The 18,838-nt window shown below is 39.6% G+C and overlaps 1 protein-coding gene and 1 pseudogene across 2 annotated transcripts in view; one reads left to right on the plus strand and one right to left on the minus strand.

The window, feature by feature from the left end:
- The window catches only part of LOC144579813 (nucleolar protein 8 pseudogene), a 36,072-nt pseudogene extending 32,533 nt beyond the window's left edge, over positions 1-3,539 (minus strand).
- The window catches only part of NKAIN3 (sodium/potassium transporting ATPase interacting 3), a 722,168-nt gene that overhangs the window by 209,311 nt on the left and 494,019 nt on the right, over positions 1-18,838 (plus strand). The gene's annotated exons all lie outside the window — the stretch shown is intronic.

The following is an 18,838-nucleotide window of genomic DNA, read 5'->3' on the forward strand; positions in this document are numbered from 1 at the left end:
ACAATGGGTCCCACTCATAGAGCCTCAGCTCTCCTCTGCGAAATAACACATTTTTCATGAGGTTCGTGGTGAGGATAAAATGAAACAAAAGAAGAACATTATTTTGAAAAACGCCTCGCACATGTTAAGTCCTCACGATATTAATTATTACTCTCTCTACTTTTGCTATAAGTGACTTCAATATCATGAATGAATGAGAAAACCATGACATTTCCATCCCACCCCTACTCTCCGTGGGCCCTTCTGTGAGCCTTGGCTAGAAGGCTGTGCCTCCATGTTTATTTCTGTTCCAGACTTTTTTCCAACAGCTTCATTAAAATATAGTTTCTATGCCATATAGTTCACCCAATTAAACCGTATGAGTCAATGATTTTTAGTATATGTACAGAGCTTTGCAGCCATCACATAAACCAATTTTAGAATGTTTCATCATCCCTAAAGAAAGCTTATGCTAATTAGGATCCCGGAATCCTCCCTCAACTCACTGAACCCCTGCAGGTAGACTCCAGGTACCTGCACTGTTAACAAGATCCCGCAAGTGATTCTAGAGAACACTAAAATTTGACAGTTCCAAAGGCACAGGCTTGTGATGGACTCCCAGGTGTGATGCAGCCTACGGGCCCTAGGAAACCCATGTTGATGTAAAATAAAAAGTTCTTGCTAAAGAATATGAACAAACTTGTTATCTGATTTATAGGAAGCACAGTAGAGAACAAGCACTGTGATGGGATGGGATCAAATTACAGCTCTCTTATGCATGGAGCCTCCACTTCCATGAAATAACACATTTTTCACGAGGTTCCTAATGGGAATAAAGTGAAATAAAATAAGTAAATTTGGAAAAATACCTGGTATGTATCAATTCCCTCTAATGTTAATTATCACTATCATCGTTCTCATTAATCGCTAAGGATTTCAGCGAGGGTTGTACTAGGATGAAGTTGGAGGATTCTGCTCTCCATTCTAGACAAATAAGAAGGCTTAAGGTTTATAACCATGGTATTGATGTCAAGGGAATGCAGTGACTAAAAAATAGTTATATAAAAGCACAGAGGGAAGTGGCAAGAGAGCACATTGTTCATCTTACTCAGATAGAATTTAGAAAAGTTGAGCCTGCACACTTGTGAAATTGTTATTGTGGAAACATTGACTATAGCCATGTTTTGTTTCCTGTTGAAGAATCGTAGATGCATGCGCATGTGATGCTTTTTGTTTCTATAGTGATTTAAAAGCCATCATGTCCTCCCTCGTACAGCTTTTTTGAGTAACTTACCATTATTTTTTACTTCTGTTGGTTGGTCCCTGTCTCTTGCTTTAAAAATAATGTGAATTCCTGCGACCCCTTTAAGTTGTTAGCAAGAACAAATAAAGTGGCTTGTGACATGGAGACAGGGGAAATGAGAGGCAAGGAAGAATATTGTAACTTCAGGATGGAAAGAAATGTGGTTTGACTACAAATGTCGAGGCAGCTTTGATTGAGCGAAACATAGGAAGGCACAGGAACAATCAGAGAAAACTATTATAGATCTCCTGGGCAGAGGAAAAAGTCAGTGCAGGAAATGTTCCTGCAGAGAGATGGGGAGGAAACAGCTGGTGAAATGTTAGAGTATCAATCATGTAGGGAAACACACATGGCGCTGAGCCAGGTGAGAGTGCAGGCTCCTTGCAGGAATGAAGGCAAAGATGGGCTCATATTTACATACTTCACACACCCGCAAATTCACACACACTATGCACACACACAAATGCGTGTTTATTGGAGCCCTTTGCCAAACAGTGACAATGGCATGTGTATTTTCCAATGGCAGTAAACAAATGTGAACCTGGTGAATGGGATGAATGAGGACTGTAGGCTTTCCTGCTGAGAGCCAGGGCTCAGACAATGAGGGAAAGAGCAGAACAGGCTGTTATATTCATTTATTTCATGGCTTTCAGAAGGTATGTTCTCTCCTCCCTGCCTCAGAGGATGGGAAACTATTCCCTTGCAGGATGACTGCTTATGGCCATTCCTTTTATATGTGCATATATGGAGCATCCTTGGGTGATAGAAATAGTATTGCTAGGAGATTAGGAAGCTTGCTTCATTATGTGGAAAGGGCTGCTGGGAGGTGTGTATTTCAGGACCTAAAAGGTACCACAGAGAAGGAAAATGGAAAGGAGCAACTCAGCAGTAAAACAGAAGGTCTAGTTGTGTTTCTATCAAGAGTAATCACAGCAAGGCAAGAACCCTGTGGGCACAGGCCAGAAACTAGGAATAAGAGGAATGACATTCTGGGACCCAGAGAGGAGAAGCAGGACTGCCTTAAAAAGTCAGGGGATTAGAGCAATATTCAAACAATGCATCGTTTCCAGAGTAACCGTGAACCTGGTGAGCAAACTAACATCTAAAATCAAGGCATATATAACAGAGCTAAAATCAATGCATATATAACAGAATTATTTTTAGGCGAGTAGAGGTGACTATTCCCAGAAAAGGCAAGCTCACTTCTGTCTGTTGTTAAAAGGGCACCAATCCCATCAGAAGGGCTCCCCACTCATGACCTAATAACTTCCCAAAGACCTCATCTCCAAAAACCAAAACATCGAAGATTAGAGTTTCAACATATGTGTTTTGGTGGGACACACACATGTAATGGGTAACAGTTATCATTGTTATTATTCCCAAGAGACACAGAGAGTTAATCAACTGGTAACTAGTAGAATTAGGTATACAGCTAGTTAGTAGTAGGTCCAGTATTTAAATCAAGATGACCCAGATCCAATATGTATCTATTCATGCTTTTAACCATTAGACTATGATGCCTCTATACAAAGCCAAGGTCATGGGCTCCAATTGCCACTGCTGAAATGATTATCTGTTACACTGGAAGAAAGTAAAATCATGTATTGTGCCATAACTATATGGATGGTGCCATAAAATACATACTTCACAGAAGAATTTAAAGTATAAGCTTTGAAATCCTTCGGCTCTAGCTTCCTGTCCTGACTCTGCCAACACTAAGTCATGCAACCACGCACTTACCATAGTCTGCAGCATGAAGATGTGTTACTGTTAGTGTTATCATTATCGTTATTAATAATCTTTATTATCAATATAAATAAAGGAACACTTTTTCCTGTGTGCATCTTAACCTGGTAGTCCTTGAGAATCATCTGGAAAGGGTGTAAAAAATATTTATTTCCTGAGCCATACACCAAACCAAATAAACCAGATTATCAGGGATGGAGTCAGAGTTAGGGGGTTGCACACCAGTATTTTTCTAAAACGTCTCAAACAATTTTAAGTTACAGACAAGAATAAAAATTGCATTGGTCACCTAATACTCATAGAACTTTCAAAGTAGTATGCTGGGTATGATGTTTTGCTGAGCACCAAGGAGGTTCCTGTAGGACACAGCACCCTGCCCTGTAGAGCTCTCAGCATAAAGCTTTATGGCACGTACCTGGGATGCAGCCAGGGCATCCACTGTTTCATCTTCTAATCTGCTGTTTCTGCTTCCAACTGTGTGTCTAGTGTCATCTGCAGGTGCTAGCCTCATAAAATCATAAAATGTAGTGTTGCACTTGATATGTCACTTAGGCTTATTGTTCACCAAACCTGAGGACTTTGAGAATTCATTCCTGGACATGAGCGTTTCAGTGGGAAGTGCCTTAAATCTTTATGGATTAACTGTGTTATTATTATCCCTATTATTAGAACAGTAGTTTATTAAGCAGAGCTCTTATAGCATGGGTTCTCTAACAGGTGCTGTACCTACATTATCTCATTTGGCCCCCGATGCAACTCAGCAAGATCGGAGCTATTGTCCAAATTCCGCAGGGGAAGGAATTGATGCAGAGCCAAATCAACTTGCCCCAAATCACATGACTTCTACATGGTGGAGCCTGAATTTGAACGCAAATCTGAGTTCCAAAGGCCCTGCTCCCTCCATCGAGTTCATACTGTCATGGCTAAGACTGCCCAGCTCTCACTAAAACTGTTAACAGCTTCTTGTCAGATCTGGATTCACCCCAGATTGTCCTCAGTCTTGAAAATAAAAGTTCAGTGTTGGTTTCTGAGGGGAGAGGGGTATCATGTAGGGACTAAGAAGGTTCTAGAAATACTGAATGTGCCCAACAGGAAACTTTCAAAGGTGAGAGAAGAGATGAAAGGTATCTATGGTCTCTGTGATCTTGAGGATCACGGCTTTTAGGAGAAGAGATGAGGAATGTCCCAGCCCTCAGGGACCCAGAGTAAATGTCTAGAAGTAAATAGACCTCAGAGATGTTATTTAACAAGCTCCAATAGTTGCAGGATATTTCTGCTCCCCAAGTTTTCCAGAGAAATTCTAAATAAGGAAACAAGAAAAGTAAAGGATTAGAAAAAAATGAGAAAAATCCCAGCATTTCCCCAAAATATTTTTGGAATTTAGCTTGATTTTATTTGGAATGGAAGATGTTTTTAAAGCAACACTTTGTATTATATAGTATCTCTTTTCTCAGAAATTTAAATGGGAATCTGGTCACTGCGTAACCACTATGCTGTACATGGACTTCAGCACTTCCTCATCTTACAACAGAAGGTCTGTACTCTGTGACCGATATTTCCCCCTTTACCCCTCTCCTAGACCCTAATAAGCATTGTGCTCCTTTCCATTACTGTGAATTTGACTTCTTTTAGGGGCCACATATTCCTGAGATCATCTGAGTAGATCTCACATGTTCTCACCACACACAAAAAAAATGAGGCTGTGTGAGGATATGTTCATTAGTGTGATGTGGCAATCATTTAAGAATGTATACATCTATCAGAATACCATATTTTATACCCTAAATATATACAATTTTTATCTGTCAATCATACTTTAATAAAGCTGGAGGAAAATCACTGCATGGCTTGCCATCATGTTACAGTATTTTCAGGATAAGTTGGGGAAGAAGTAATGAAGTAATTAACTTTACTATTTATAAAGGAAGCAATGTTTGAAGAAAGAAAATTAAGGGATAGAGAAGAAAAGTGATTTCCAAGAGTCCTAACAAGAGGGAAAAGTGGTCCTAAGAGATGGATGCTTCAGAGCTGATGGGAAAAAGGCAGTCCTGAGTTGTACCCAGAAAATCATTTCCTGTATAACTTTGGGTATTTCTTTAAAGCGAGAAACCAAACCCAAGGACTCTTGGAGTCGAGTGAATAGTGATTAGCAGTAAGTCCCAAGAGGGACCTGGAGGGAGGGCACATGCATTTTCTCAGTGTCTTAGAGTATAGAAAGTGGAAAGACAAAAGTGAGTAGTGATCAGAACAGAATCACTCTCCAGGGATATGAAAAGAGGCAGGAGAGGGCACCTTGACAGGGAAGCAACTGGCATCCCAAAAAAGTACAAATAGCCTCATTTTCCTGAACTGCCAGTTACTCTAAGATAGCCGAATAGTCATCCAAAAACCCAACACCTCATGCTTCTCACATTTGTAATCATTGTATCATTGTCATTTCATGTTTACTGATTGCCTTTGTCACATGTAGTTCTCTATTTTTCCTGATCTAGATATTCAGATTCTTTAATTGTAATTTCCTCTAACCTGGGGAGTGTTAGTCAGTGTTCAAAGTGTCCTTTGCACCATTCCTCATCTCATCCTTGATGCTCCAGCAACACCAATGACTTGTCATTCCTGGAATACCCCTCACCACCTCTAACCTGCACACTCCACCCTCTTCCCCCTCCATTTGTCTAGTGGTCTTTCATTCATCCTGGAGGGCACCTCTCATGTGGCACTTCCTCTGAGAAGCCTTGAGTTGGATTATGTATCCCTCTTATGTGGACGTAGATGCTCCTGTGCATAACTCTATCATTGGACTTACCACGTCATACATTCATCATCTATTTATTTCTATTATCCTGACTAGACCAGTGAGCTGCTTGAGGGCTGGGGCTGGGTCTTGCTCATCTTTAAATCCCCATCAGCTAGCACAGAGGCAGGCCCATAGTACCATTTAGTAAAAGTCTGTTGATTTGATAACCGATTGAATTAAAAAAGGATGAAATTTATAGGAAACCATTACATAAGGTTATTTGGAAATCGATAGCAATAACCAAAGCTTAAAAATAATTTCCCCTTCTCCTTATGACTTGGCAGAACACAAGACAAGGGTTTCACTAATCAAAGAAATTATCATATGCTTTGAAATGCAGTTAAATGTTGGGTATGATCAAATCCTGTATTGGATAGCTAATTTCTAACTGTGAACAGGTTAGACTCCATTCCATTGAAAATCTAATTTATTTGAACTTTGGAGTGTGTTTACCGAACAGATCTGTGCTGTGAATGGTGGTTAGGTGCCCACAATAGCCCACCGGCCCACAAAACCCGATGGAGCCCATAATGCATCTGAGCTTCTCTCCCCTGTGAATACCTCTCTTCTGTTTCTCTGCACTCAGACATATTACTGGCCCTGAGGCCTTGTGGAGATTCTCCCATCTCCCCACCATCATCACTTCTAGGAAGACATTTTCCATTCCTACACAAAGCCTGCCTTTCTCCGTTGGTTATAGTTGTCTAGCCTCCTCTTTTATTCCCTCTCACACATGTCTTTGCTGTCTTTATTTTTCAATTCTAATGTTAATTTTTATTTCACACATAAAAGACAGATAAAACAATATAAAACATATTTAAAGGATATTACTGAGTGAGCTTCAAGTGGAGCTTGAGTCTGCAAAGGTGGTCAGTCTGAAGGGAGAGGGAAAGCCATCTTGCTCTTGGACTGCATTGAAGGAAAGGATAAAGGAGACAGCAATTCCAGACTGGTGGCAGCTAATATCTTACTTCCACCAATTTCAATCATGCAAAAGCTCAAATTGTGCTCAGGGAGAGGTGTGGTGGGGCTGCTACCCTGAGGAGTTGGGGAGCGACCTCAGTGGCACACTGGGATGGAGCTTGGTGACAGTTGGAATTTCAAAGGGATAATCTGGCTTAACCTTGCCTGCAAAGACCAGCAAGTCTTCCTAGATGGATTCAGGGAAGAGTGCCAGACTTTGGCCTCAAGAGTCTTTCTGGTGAGAGATTCTCACACCCAGTGTGCACAGTGGCCCTGGTTAGCAGGCCTTCCCTTCAGGGTCACCGCAGACCTGTGTTTCCAGGGTTTCCCTGCCCTAGCTGGCCTGGCTAGAGTTCAATCACACACAGACATCGGGGTTTGCCTATTTCATCGATGTTATTGTGGTAACATTAGCAGGATTTTTACATCAAAGCTGGGCTTTGCCTTTTCATGACTTTATGCTGATGTTTTTGAAGAGGGGAGTCAGGATGGGAGGGGTGGTGTTTGCTTGATTTTAAATTTTTCAAAAGGATGTTATAATCTGGAGTCAGGAGAATTTGCATTAACTCCCACACTGAGCAGTGCAGTATGGGAGAAGAAAACCCACCAGAGACACCAGAGCAGCCTCGTCTCCTTTGCGGAGGATATGGTCCTAGGTCTGAGGAGGAGAGTAAGTGAAAAATAAACTGAAGGAGAGAATGTGGGAATTGCAAGGGCAGGAGGAAGAAGGGGAAATACTACCTTCTTTTTTTCTTTTTGTTTTTAGCCTTCTGGGCTAAACATAACTTGAAGATTTTGAATAAATTTAGAAGAGAAAAGAAACACTGTTGTTTTGAAGCAAACTGCAGCAGTGATTTTTAAAACAAAGAAAGCACAATATTTTAAAACAAAGCAGCATTTTTCATTTTTAATTCTTTATTTACAGGTTACTTAAATAAAGAATTTAAGTAACCGCTGTTGATTAAGAATACTAGAAAGTTAGTCACCACCACAAACAAAAAGCAGGGGCTGGATGTGTCCATTCTCCAGAGTCCTGCTCTGCAGAGTGTTGGAGTGCACTGCTGGGGCTCTGCTCACATGTGATGGAACGCACCTTAGCAGATTTTAGTCTGCAGGTCACTTTTCCCATGTTTCTTTTTAAACTCTTCAGGATTTTACAGAACTTTTGACAGTGCGTAGAGGCAGGAGTCTCAGGTTGAGCAGATGCTCGGGCTTGGTCACCAGTGCTGGACTGGAGTGTGTGGTCCGGAAGCCTGATTGCTGGCTTCCTCTTCTCAGAACTAATCCCCAGAAGACAGACCTCCACTTGTAGTCAATGTTCGGGTGATAGATCTTTGTTTAAAATCTGATCTTTGTTTTAAATGGGTAACCTTCTGGTGAGTTATCAATTCTATATGCCTCCTTATGCTATGGAGGTTGTCAGGGACACTAAGCCCTTGCTGAGTCAAAAAATTAGCTTCTGCAAACCCAGCTGTTGCTGGAGTCTTTATTCCACATTTGCAGCTTCTTCAAGCATCTCCACCAGCCTCCTGTTGGCTGCCCCCTTTCCCTAGCTGGAACCTAGCATCCAGCTTCTTAACCTATCTTAAAATTGTTCCCTGCTCTCCATCCCTGTAAGTCAAGCTCCTGCATTATAACAGTACTCTCCTAACTCGTCTCACCACTTCAACACTGGCCCCTGGATCTATTGTCTACCTTGCACAAACAGTCAGCAAACAGACCTGTCAGCAGACACTCCAAGTGAAGGACTAACACAGAAACACAGGTTGACGTGTCTATAGCAGGTACACAAGTGAGTAGGTGCTTCCCTGTTTCAAGCTCTGTGGTTGCTTCCTGTGCACTGAGTAAAGTCAGCCTTTCCCAGAGTAGCATTCATGGCCCTCTCTAATGGCCTCCTCCTGTTTTCCTCACTGGACCCATCTCTTGTCACCTCTCATCTCCCTCAGGATGCTCTTAAGAGGCTCTAGGATCCTTCTATGTCTGTTTCACCCCAGTCTTTCCCTCTTCCCAGGATGTCTCACCCCAGGCGTCTTCCTACTGCAACTCCCACCCATGCCGCTCATCCACTAGGTAAGTATCTACTCATTTTTTGCAATCATTCAGCTTAAAGGCTGCATCTCCATGGCAGCTTTCCTCATTCCCCATTAGCTGAACTGCTCCTGCTTCCTGCTCTGTGGGGTTTGGGGAGTGTGCAGATCTTAGTTATGAATAGCCCTTTTGTTGTGATTTTTAATAGAGAGGCAGCATTGCATCTTGGTTTGGAGCATCTGCTCAGAGCTGGATTTTCTGGATTCATATCTCAAATCTTTGTTTACAAACCTTCCAATCCACTATGGATTGCACTCATTATGACATTGATATGGTGAATGGGATAAAACGATAAAAAAAAATTATCGTTCTGGATAAATGGACACCTACTCCTTTCCTTCTGATTCTGCGTGGGATTTCCTCTCTGCTCAGATGTGAATAGGGATCCAAGGTGGAAAACCTGGGTCTTGGGCCATCCCTTTCTGATATAGCCACTGCAGCAGCACAAAGGGTCACACAGTGGTATCTTCCATCACAATGAGCCAGGAACAGATTTTGGTTGGGCAGCAACAGCAATGGTGAAAGGCTCAGCCAAGGTGTAGACAGGCACTTGCTGGGCTGTGGACTTAGTGGCAGCAGCCCCTCCCATCCAGCCAACAAATGCATTCCTGTACATAACCCTGTCTTTAAATTTACCACATTATATATTATTTACTTCTGTTGATTCAACAGGAACTGCATAGTCCCTGACTGTCAGGACCCACGGAGCCCTGCCCCTCCCAGGGGCCAGAGAATGCCCAAGGGTTGAGTCCTTGTCATGATGTATTCCAAATTCTAGTGCCTCCTGCTTGCTTGCTGCCCTCACAACATCACAATAGGGACAAAATCCCAATGGAGAGAGGTTGGTGATGGTGGCAGTGGAAATCCATGGGTCAACTCTGAGGTAAATGTTCTTAAGGGCCATTCTTAAGAAGCTTTGGAAAGTGACATGGGCTCTGTATAATTTCAAGATAGATGTGTTAGATTATTTTTATTTGCTTTCACCACATTGAGCGGAAAAGAACATTTTATAGCACTAATATGCTAAATCTGGTTTCAAAAATACCCATTCATTTATTCCTTCAGTAGATGTTTATTGTGTGCCTGACATGTTTATGTAAGCTCCTATACTCGAAGGTCAGTAATAGAGCTTAAATTATGCATATCTGGGGTCAGCTTTCTATGGTCTTTTATGCCAAGAGCTTTCTGTAAGACTGTGGAGCAAAGAGCACAACTGAATGGAACACAACTTTGTGTCATATAGATGATTCTGGCAGCAGTGTGAGGATGAGGTGAAGGGAGAGAAATGTTGGGAGCCAAGAGAAATGTTAAGAGCCAACCACTTACCTAAGAGGTTGTAGTTTTCTTTCAGGGAGAAGAGACTAAAATCTAAACCGTACCATGATCCTGGAAAAAGAGACGAGGGTATGGATTTGAGAGCAGTTTTGGAGGTCCACTTGAGAGGTTGAATGACAGATCAGATATGAGGCGTGCAGGAAAGCGTATTAGCTTGAGTGAGCAGAAGACTGACAGTGTATTAACTAATTTTTGAAATAGGGATAGGGCAGGGCTGAGTGATCACCACAAGTCCATGTTAATTAGAAAAATAGTTGTAGGCTTTTTAGTTGAATGCAAGCAGTACAAATGAGAGTGTCAGTTTAGGGATGAGATCAGGGTCAGAGAAAAGAGAAAGTGTGGGAAATTGAAGGCTAACGAAACAAAAAGAGAAGGCTAAGGACAGAGTCCTAGGGGCACCAACATTTTAGAGACAAAATGAAATGAGTCAGCAAAGGAGATTGAGAAAGTCTGATGAGTGGACAATTGGTTGAGACTGATAGAGTGGATAGTTCTAAGTGAAGAGAGTTCAATAAGGGAGGCCAGAATCAAAAGTTGAGAAGGAAGGGACACTCAGTATGTTGGTATCTGTTTAGCTCAAATAAGTATGATCTTTTAAGTTAATTTATTTTAATTTATTGCATGCTGAGCTCAGAGTCACAGGGTTTCCTTTTTTTCAAAAAAAATTCTTCGTGTAGCTTTTTTCATCTGAATGTTAGGTGCTCAAAAAGTTCATGTATTAGATATTAGAAATGTTTCCCTATGGTAATTCAAAATATTGCGTGGATGCAAGTTTTATGTTTGGTGTAGCTAACCACAAGCTGAGTGGGGCATCCTGTGTACTTGTATGTGACGTTTGACTTGTTATTCTTGACCTAAGGCAATGTGAAAAAGTAATAACCTTTATTACAGTTTTACTAACACAGAGAGAAAACTTCTGACGCTCACCATGGATAGGAAAAGTGAAGAAGACCTTATTAATCTGTGCTAGGCAGTTCTCCTGCCATTCTTATTACCATTTGCGATTGTCTTAAGGCTTAGTAAATGGGAACTGGCAACAACTTTATTCTGCATCCTTTTTCTGAGGAAAGACTGCAAGGTGGAAGAATGAAGGAAGTGTGAGTGAGTGGCATTTAAAATGTGATTGAAGCAGTTTGGGAAGTATTCCTGCTGCTTTTTAGATATCTGATAGTTCAATGAAATGGAAGCACTCACGCCCACAAAAACACTCATCTCATGCAGACCCTCCCTGAATCTCATAAGCACTGACAGCTTGGACACCATTACCTTCTCTTTTTTTTAATGGAGCTATGCACCGAAATGCCAGATTCATGGACCATACCAGAGCAGAGAGTTCACTATAATAAAAATAAAGTCCTGGACATTTAAAATATCACAAAAGGTGCTATTTTTTCTCATGGCACTGAGAACTGCTGGCTCCCCCTTTACCCGGGCATTCACTGGCGATTGTCACCAATGAGCTTGAGATTGTAGAGCAGATTTGCTGGTATACTAGATTTGGTTTCCAAAATGGCATGGGTTGTGCTAAGGAACTGAGAGGATCTTTGCTTTCTTGGTAATCAGCAGAAACTCAAAATTAAGAGGTTCACTCACTGGATAAGGGACAGCAGTTGGAAACTTGAATAAATATTACCCACTGAGGGAAAGAGATAAAGGCAGTATGGATATTGTCATTCTTGGGATGGTTTCTAAAGTGAAAATTTACTCTTCTTTTTATTTTTAAAGGTTAAGACAGCATTGCATGTTGTCATTGCAATAGTGATTTGATCATAAAGAGGCATGGTTGAATTTCCATGTTGTCTCAATAGCTGGTTTACTGCCTTAATGATTTTAGTAATACTTCCATTTGAAATTGTATTTTTTCAAGAGTTTTAAATATCTGCATTGTCAAATATAATCACAAAATACGTTTGAAAATTCAACAACTTATGGCTAGGTAGAAGGGAATGAGTCGAAAGCTGCTAATAGTAGTGTCATTCAATCCCATTATCACCACACATCTTGCAAACCTATCACTTTATCCTGATATGTGTCTGTTGTCATTCTTTCTAACGGCTCCATTCAGACTAGTTTCATTGCCAGCTACGAATTACAAGTGCGAGTAGAGTTCAGGGTAGTACACCAGGAAAATGACAAAGAGTAAATCTGTCAAGGAGTCTGGGTGTTATCAATAAATGTGAGAACTTGGAGTGAATTTTGTAGCTTATCAGATTTCTGGAAAGGTAACTGGACCACTGGGCGGATTAATTGGTGCATTTCATTGTTGGCAATGTTCTACCTTAAAATCTAATTTTTAGTTTAATGAGTTAGACATTGCATTTTTAAACTGAAGGTTTATAAAGTTGGAGATCACTTTTGCTGAACAGAATTAGTGCTGCTATATATTTGGCTATAACCCAAGCAAGTCTTAAGTCAACCTTTTCCTCTTCCAAAGACATCACCTCCTTCCTGATTTTGCTGGTTCATCCACAGAGGATATCTCAGTGTTCTGTAAACATCCCAGGCTCTGCTTTACTTCAGTGCCACCATACATAGTGTTCTACGTGCTTTGAAGGCATTCCTTCTTTCCTTTGCTAATTCTGACCTATCCATCAAGGATCTCCATGACTTCATAGCACCACTGTGCCTCTTTATTATTATACTTGCTTCATCGTTTTATGTAACTGTTCATTGCCCCATCGCTAATAGGCAGCAAGCTCTTTGACAGCCAAAATTCTTTCTTTTTCATCTTCATATCCCCATTGCCTAGCTGAATGGGTAGTATATCATCTCAATAAATAGTTCTTGAGAATGAATGAATGTGTGAGGAAATGAAGAAGATATATGGTTATTTAATATGAGTCCGTTGGCCTTTTTAGTCCATAAAAGACTTGTGGTAAAAGTTATCAGTGTTTAAGTCTCTTACTAGCCTGGAATTAGTAGAATAATATCAGTAACAGGAGGTAATGACATCTGAAGAGGCTGCTACTAATAGAAAAAAAATGTTATTGTGAGCAAAACCAAATTTTTGCAAAGCTTGAGATGTTGAGGAATGTAGGGCTGCATTAATCAGAGGATAGTTAGCTTGGAGGACTACAGACTACAGGTTCAGCTGCTCCTCTGCCACTTATCAGCTATATATTCTTAACCTCTGTGGTAACTATAGCTTCCACCTATGTTTTCTGGGAATAATGAGTCATATTTTATAAATTCTAACAAAGTGACAGGCATGCTAAGTGTTCAATAAATGCTAGCTATTATTATTCCATTTATCATAGAATAATCATCTATTTGATTTGAAAATTTAAAATTTATCACACATTAAGTCTTAAAATGTATTATGCAATCATAACCATTAAAAAATATATGTATAGCCTTCAATTATAGATGTACATTAACCTCAATTATCTGTTATGTGTTATATAAGAACATGTCTCAGAATAAATGAAAACTCTAAGGGTCTCTGAAGGTCTTTGGAGTCTTAAGCCTCTCTATGTCTTGTTTCTAATATCTGGGTAATCAAGATTTTAAAAAAGTAAAATTCTATTATAGATAGGTTTTAAAATATAACAAATTTAAAAATGATGACAAAACAGCATATTCCAAACAGTTGTGAGTTTGCATTTTCTTTTTATTATGTTCTTTATTCCTTACAAGTATCAATGAGGAAATCAATAAGCAAGTACTTAATATATGAGTTCAATATCACTCATAAGAGTTGTCTGAAATGAAACTTTCTTGCCTTGCAAATTGATGTTCTAATATTATCGCTTTATGAATGTTATCCCGTGCATTTGGTGGATAAGTGGAGCAGTGACCTTCATCAACATGTGATGACAAGACTAGGTCATGACACCCGGCTTCCAGTCCAACTTCATTGTTTTCTTATGTGTGATTCTAGATAAATTCATGTTATCTGAGCCTCAGCTTTTTCTTTTATAAATAAGCCCTTATCCAATTTTCCTAGAGTTGTAACCAACAGATGTTAAATAAATTGAAATATGTAAAGTACTACAATAAATATTATTTACTTATGTTAAAAGTAGTAATAGTAACTATGATAGTCTTTCTGGTGTGCTAACTTCGCTCAGTACAGTTCATCTTTATTCAAATACTAATCTAGTGGTTTCTGTAGATGTGATTTAAGTCCATAACCAATTGACTTTAATGTGGCCAAGCCTGATTCAATCAGTAGGAAGGCTAAACAAGTTGGGATGAGACTTCCATGAAAGAAGAAATTACATTTGTGCCCACGCCCGTGGGTTCTAACCTGCCTTTCTTGATGGTCTGCCTTATAAAGTTCAGATATGCCTAGCTGGTCCTGCAATTGTATAAACAAATTCCATGCAATAAATCTCTCAATACATATGTCCCAGTTCTGCTATTTGATATAGTAGCAATTTTCATGGCCACCTTCTTTGAAAGGAAGGAATGTTAGAAAATACAAATACTAATAAGAGATGAAACAATCACATTAGGGACATCAAGGATTCTGGTTAAGGAAAACTATGGGAAATAATTAGTCCTCATTCAGAAATGCAGGAATATAGGGATGTTTACTTATCAAGAAAACAGAAATTCATGAATGTTTATGTGTGTCTCATTAAGTGTGGGACTGATTCATGGGTGTCAAATGATGGCCTAGCCCATCAACTAAATCATAGTGCTGGCATCATGGAAGAGGCAGCACATCCCTTCATACAGGAAAGAACAAAGGCTTTGGAATAAAACAGACCTAGAATCGTTACTGGTTGCCTGAACTTGGACAGGTTATTTGACCTTGCTGAAGCTCAATTACATTAACTTTAATGTAGATATGAAATAACATGACTTCTCTCTCAGGGAAGTTATGAGAATCAAAAAAGATAAATTCACATTGTAGTGCCAGTGCCAAACAAACACTTGATAAATAGTAGCTAATGTTCCTTAAAACATGAATTCCCAACACCAGGTCCATGCTCGTTTTGTAATCATCTTAGTAAGAACCAATACTGATGAACAAGCATCGTCAGTACTGGTAAATATTTACTGTTTATGAGCATTCACATATTTCCTACCTATTGTGCCATATGGAAAGAGAAATAGCAAATGTCCAGGAAAACAATCACATTGAACTTCCGAAATTGTATAGAAACATGCACTATAAATCTCAATATACTTCTTCCTAAGAAATGAACCCCTAATCACCTCCACTGGCAATGTATGGTTTTCTCTACATCACTATCAGACACATCAAATTAAAGACACGCTACAAATAGCTCCTATAGGCAGTGGTCAGATATTGTTCTGGCCTTTGTCCATGCAGTCTCCATTGTTATTTTGCCTAGATTACTTTTTGATTCCCACCTACTCATAAGTTAGATGTATTAGAAGTAACTGAGTGTTAGAGCCTCCCTTGCCCTCTCAAACTAGCCCCCACATGTAAATTACCTTTTGAAAGACTTTGCTGTCCTTTTCTTCTAGACATTTCTCCTTTCTTTATTTCTTAATAGAGGCAAATACAAATAGTGACCTCTGAGGGGTTAATGACAAAGACAGAGATTAGCGATGAACTGTAGCCTGGATACAATTTTAAAAGACTTACAAATTATGTAAAAAGAGGAGGAAAAGCAGGTGTCCTGCTATGGTGGCGGCGGGGGGGGGGGGCGGTGAGGATGATGGAGATAATTCCAGCTTGGACATTAAGTCTTAATTAAGTAGCTGTAGGAAGTAAAAACTAGGTTAAAGAGAATTGCTATTGTCAGCATATCCTTGATGAATTAAGGGGAACAGCGAGAATGGGAAAAGGAGGACTGAGAATGGAACCCTGGGGACACCAAATATCAAGCTTCGAGAAGAGAAAGAGAAGCCTGTAAAGACACCGAAAGAAGAGATGAAAAAATGAGATTGTTTTAAAGAGGGTGTGGTCAGTAACGACAGTTGTTCCTGAGAGGATAAGTCAAGAAAAATGGGAGCTAAAATTACCCATCACATTTATCAATTGAGAAATCACCAATAACCTTAAAGAGAACAGTTTCATTAGAGTTGTGAGTTTAGAAGCTGGATTGCAATCACTTGAGACAAAAATGATAGGTGAGGTGGGGACATAGCAAGTTGTAGAAAACTTTTTTAAGAAATTTAGTTAAGGAGGAAAGAATGAAGAAAGAGCCAGTTCAGGGATTTTAGGAGAGCTTAGTGATCCATGACTGTGTTCAATGAAAAATGTGGCACAATTTCTTTTCTCCAGAAGTGTAGAGTGCAGTATTCATTACAATAGGTATAATGTTGGAATTTGGAAGCAGTTGGTCTTGGTGGTACACCTGAATTACCTGTGAAACTTTGTAAGTATAGATTTACAAGTTCTGTTGAACCAACCTCAGTTCTACTGAACCAACGTTTCAGGGGTATAGTGAGTCTTCTTTGGTCCTGATTTTCTTCTTACTTACTGGATACTGCATCTGTTGCCCATGCCCTGGCTTACTGAATTGTTTTCTTCTTTATGTCAGCACTGACATACTAAATGCAAGGCGGTGCCCAACTCCGTCTGCAATTGCTCAATTTCTGGCCCGAACACATATCTTTCAGCTATTGTTCTGTTATAGTCGTTAATTCAAATGTTCTTACATGTTACTTCACAAATCTGTGGAAATGTCAGCAGTACAATTTTCTACCAGCTTTGAAATTAAGCTTTTTTTTTTTTTTTTTTTTGCAGCTTCATATGAATAACAGAAAAACACTGTCAGCAATTTAATTGATAGCAGTTTGTCTTTTTTAAACCTTTATTTTAAGTTCAGTAATGAGGTTGCTGGGTCCAGTGGTAGTTCTGTTTTCAGCTCTTTGAAGAATTGTCACACTGCTTTCCATAATGGTTGAACCAATTTACACTCTCACCAACAGTATACAAGTGTTCCTTTTTCTCTGCAATTTGTTTAAGTTCCTTATAGATGCTGAATCTTAGACCTTTGTCAGATGCATAGTTTGTAAAAATCTTCTCCCATTCTGCAAGTTGTCTGTTTAGTCTGTTCATGGTTTCTTAAGTATTTTTTTTACTTAAACTTAATTAAACTTAAGTTTCTTAAGTATTTTTTTTTTTTTTACTTAAACTCTCAAGTTTAATTAGATCCCATTTGTCAAGGCTTGCTTTTGTGGGGATTGCTTTTGGTGACTTTGTCATTAAGTCTTTGCTGGTTTTCCTATGTCAGTATGGTATTGCCTAGGTTATCTTCCAGAGCTTTTATACTTTTTGGTTTTACATTTAAGTCTGTTACTTACCTTGATTTGACTTTTTTGTACAGTGTAAGGAAGGGCTTAAGTTTCAATCTTCTGTACATGGCTAGCCAGTTATCCCAGAATCATTTGTTGAACAGGGACTCCTTTCCTCACTGCTTGTTTTTGTCATCTTGGTCAAAGATCACATGGTTCTAGGTGTTTGGCCTTATTTCTGGGCTCTCTATTGTGTTCCACTGGTCTATATGTCTGTTTTTGTACTAGTTCCATGCTGTTTTGCTTACTGTAGCCCTATAATATAGTTTGAAGTCAATTAATGTGATGCCTCCGGCTTTGTTCTTTTTGGTTAGGATTGCCTTGCTTATTCAGGCTCTTTTTTGGTTCCACATGAACTTTAAAATAGTTTTTTCTAGTTCTGTGAAGAATGTCATCAATAATTTGATAGAATAGCATTGAATATGTAAATTGCTTTGAGCAGTATGGCCATTTTAAGGATACTGATTCTTCCTATTAATGAGCATGGAATGTTTTTTTTTAATTGCATTTTAGGCTTTGGGGTACATGTGCAGAACATGCAAGATAGTTGCATAGGTACACACATGGCAGTGTGTTTTGCTGCCTTCCTCCCCTTCACCCACATTTGGCATTTCTATCCATGCTATCCCTCCCCAGCTCCCCCCCCTGCTGTCCCTCCCCTATTCCTCCCCAATAGACCCCAGTGTGTAGTACTTCCTTCCCTATGTCCATGTGTTCTCATTTTTTATCACCGGCCTATGAGTGAGAATATGCGGTATTTCATTTTCTGTTCTTGTGTCAGGTTGCTGAGAATGATGTTCTCCAGGTTCATCCATGTCCCTACAAATGACATGAACTCATCATTTCTGATTGCTGCATAATATTCCATGGTGTATATGTGAAACATTTTCCCAGTCAAGTCTATCATCGATGGGCATTTGGGTTGGTTCCAGGTTTTTGCTATTGTAAACAGTGCTGCAATGAACATTTGTGTGCATGTGTCCTTATAGTAGAACGATTTATAGTCCTTTGGATATATACCCAGTAATGGGATTGCTGGGTCAAATGGAATTTCTATTTCTAAGGCCTTGAGGAATCGCCACACTGTCTTCCACAATGGTTGAACTAATTTACACTCCCACCAACAGTGTAAAAGTGTTCCTATTTCTCCACATCCTCTCCAGCATCTGTTGTCTCCAGATTTTTTCATGATCACCATTCTAACTGGAGTGAGATGGTATCTCAATGTAGTTTTGATTTGCATCTCTCTAAGGACAGTGATGATGAGCATTTTTTCATATGTTTGTTGGCCTCATGTATGTCTTCTTTTGTAAAGTGTCTGTTCGTATCCTTTGCCCATTTTTGAATGGGCTTGTTTGTTTTTTTCCTGTAAATCTGTTTGAGTTCCTTGTAAATTCTGGATATCA

This window comes from Callithrix jacchus, chromosome 16, assembly GCF_049354715.1.
Source record: "Callithrix jacchus isolate 240 chromosome 16, calJac240_pri, whole genome shotgun sequence".
Taxonomy (NCBI): Eukaryota; Metazoa; Chordata; class Mammalia; order Primates; family Cebidae; genus Callithrix; species Callithrix jacchus.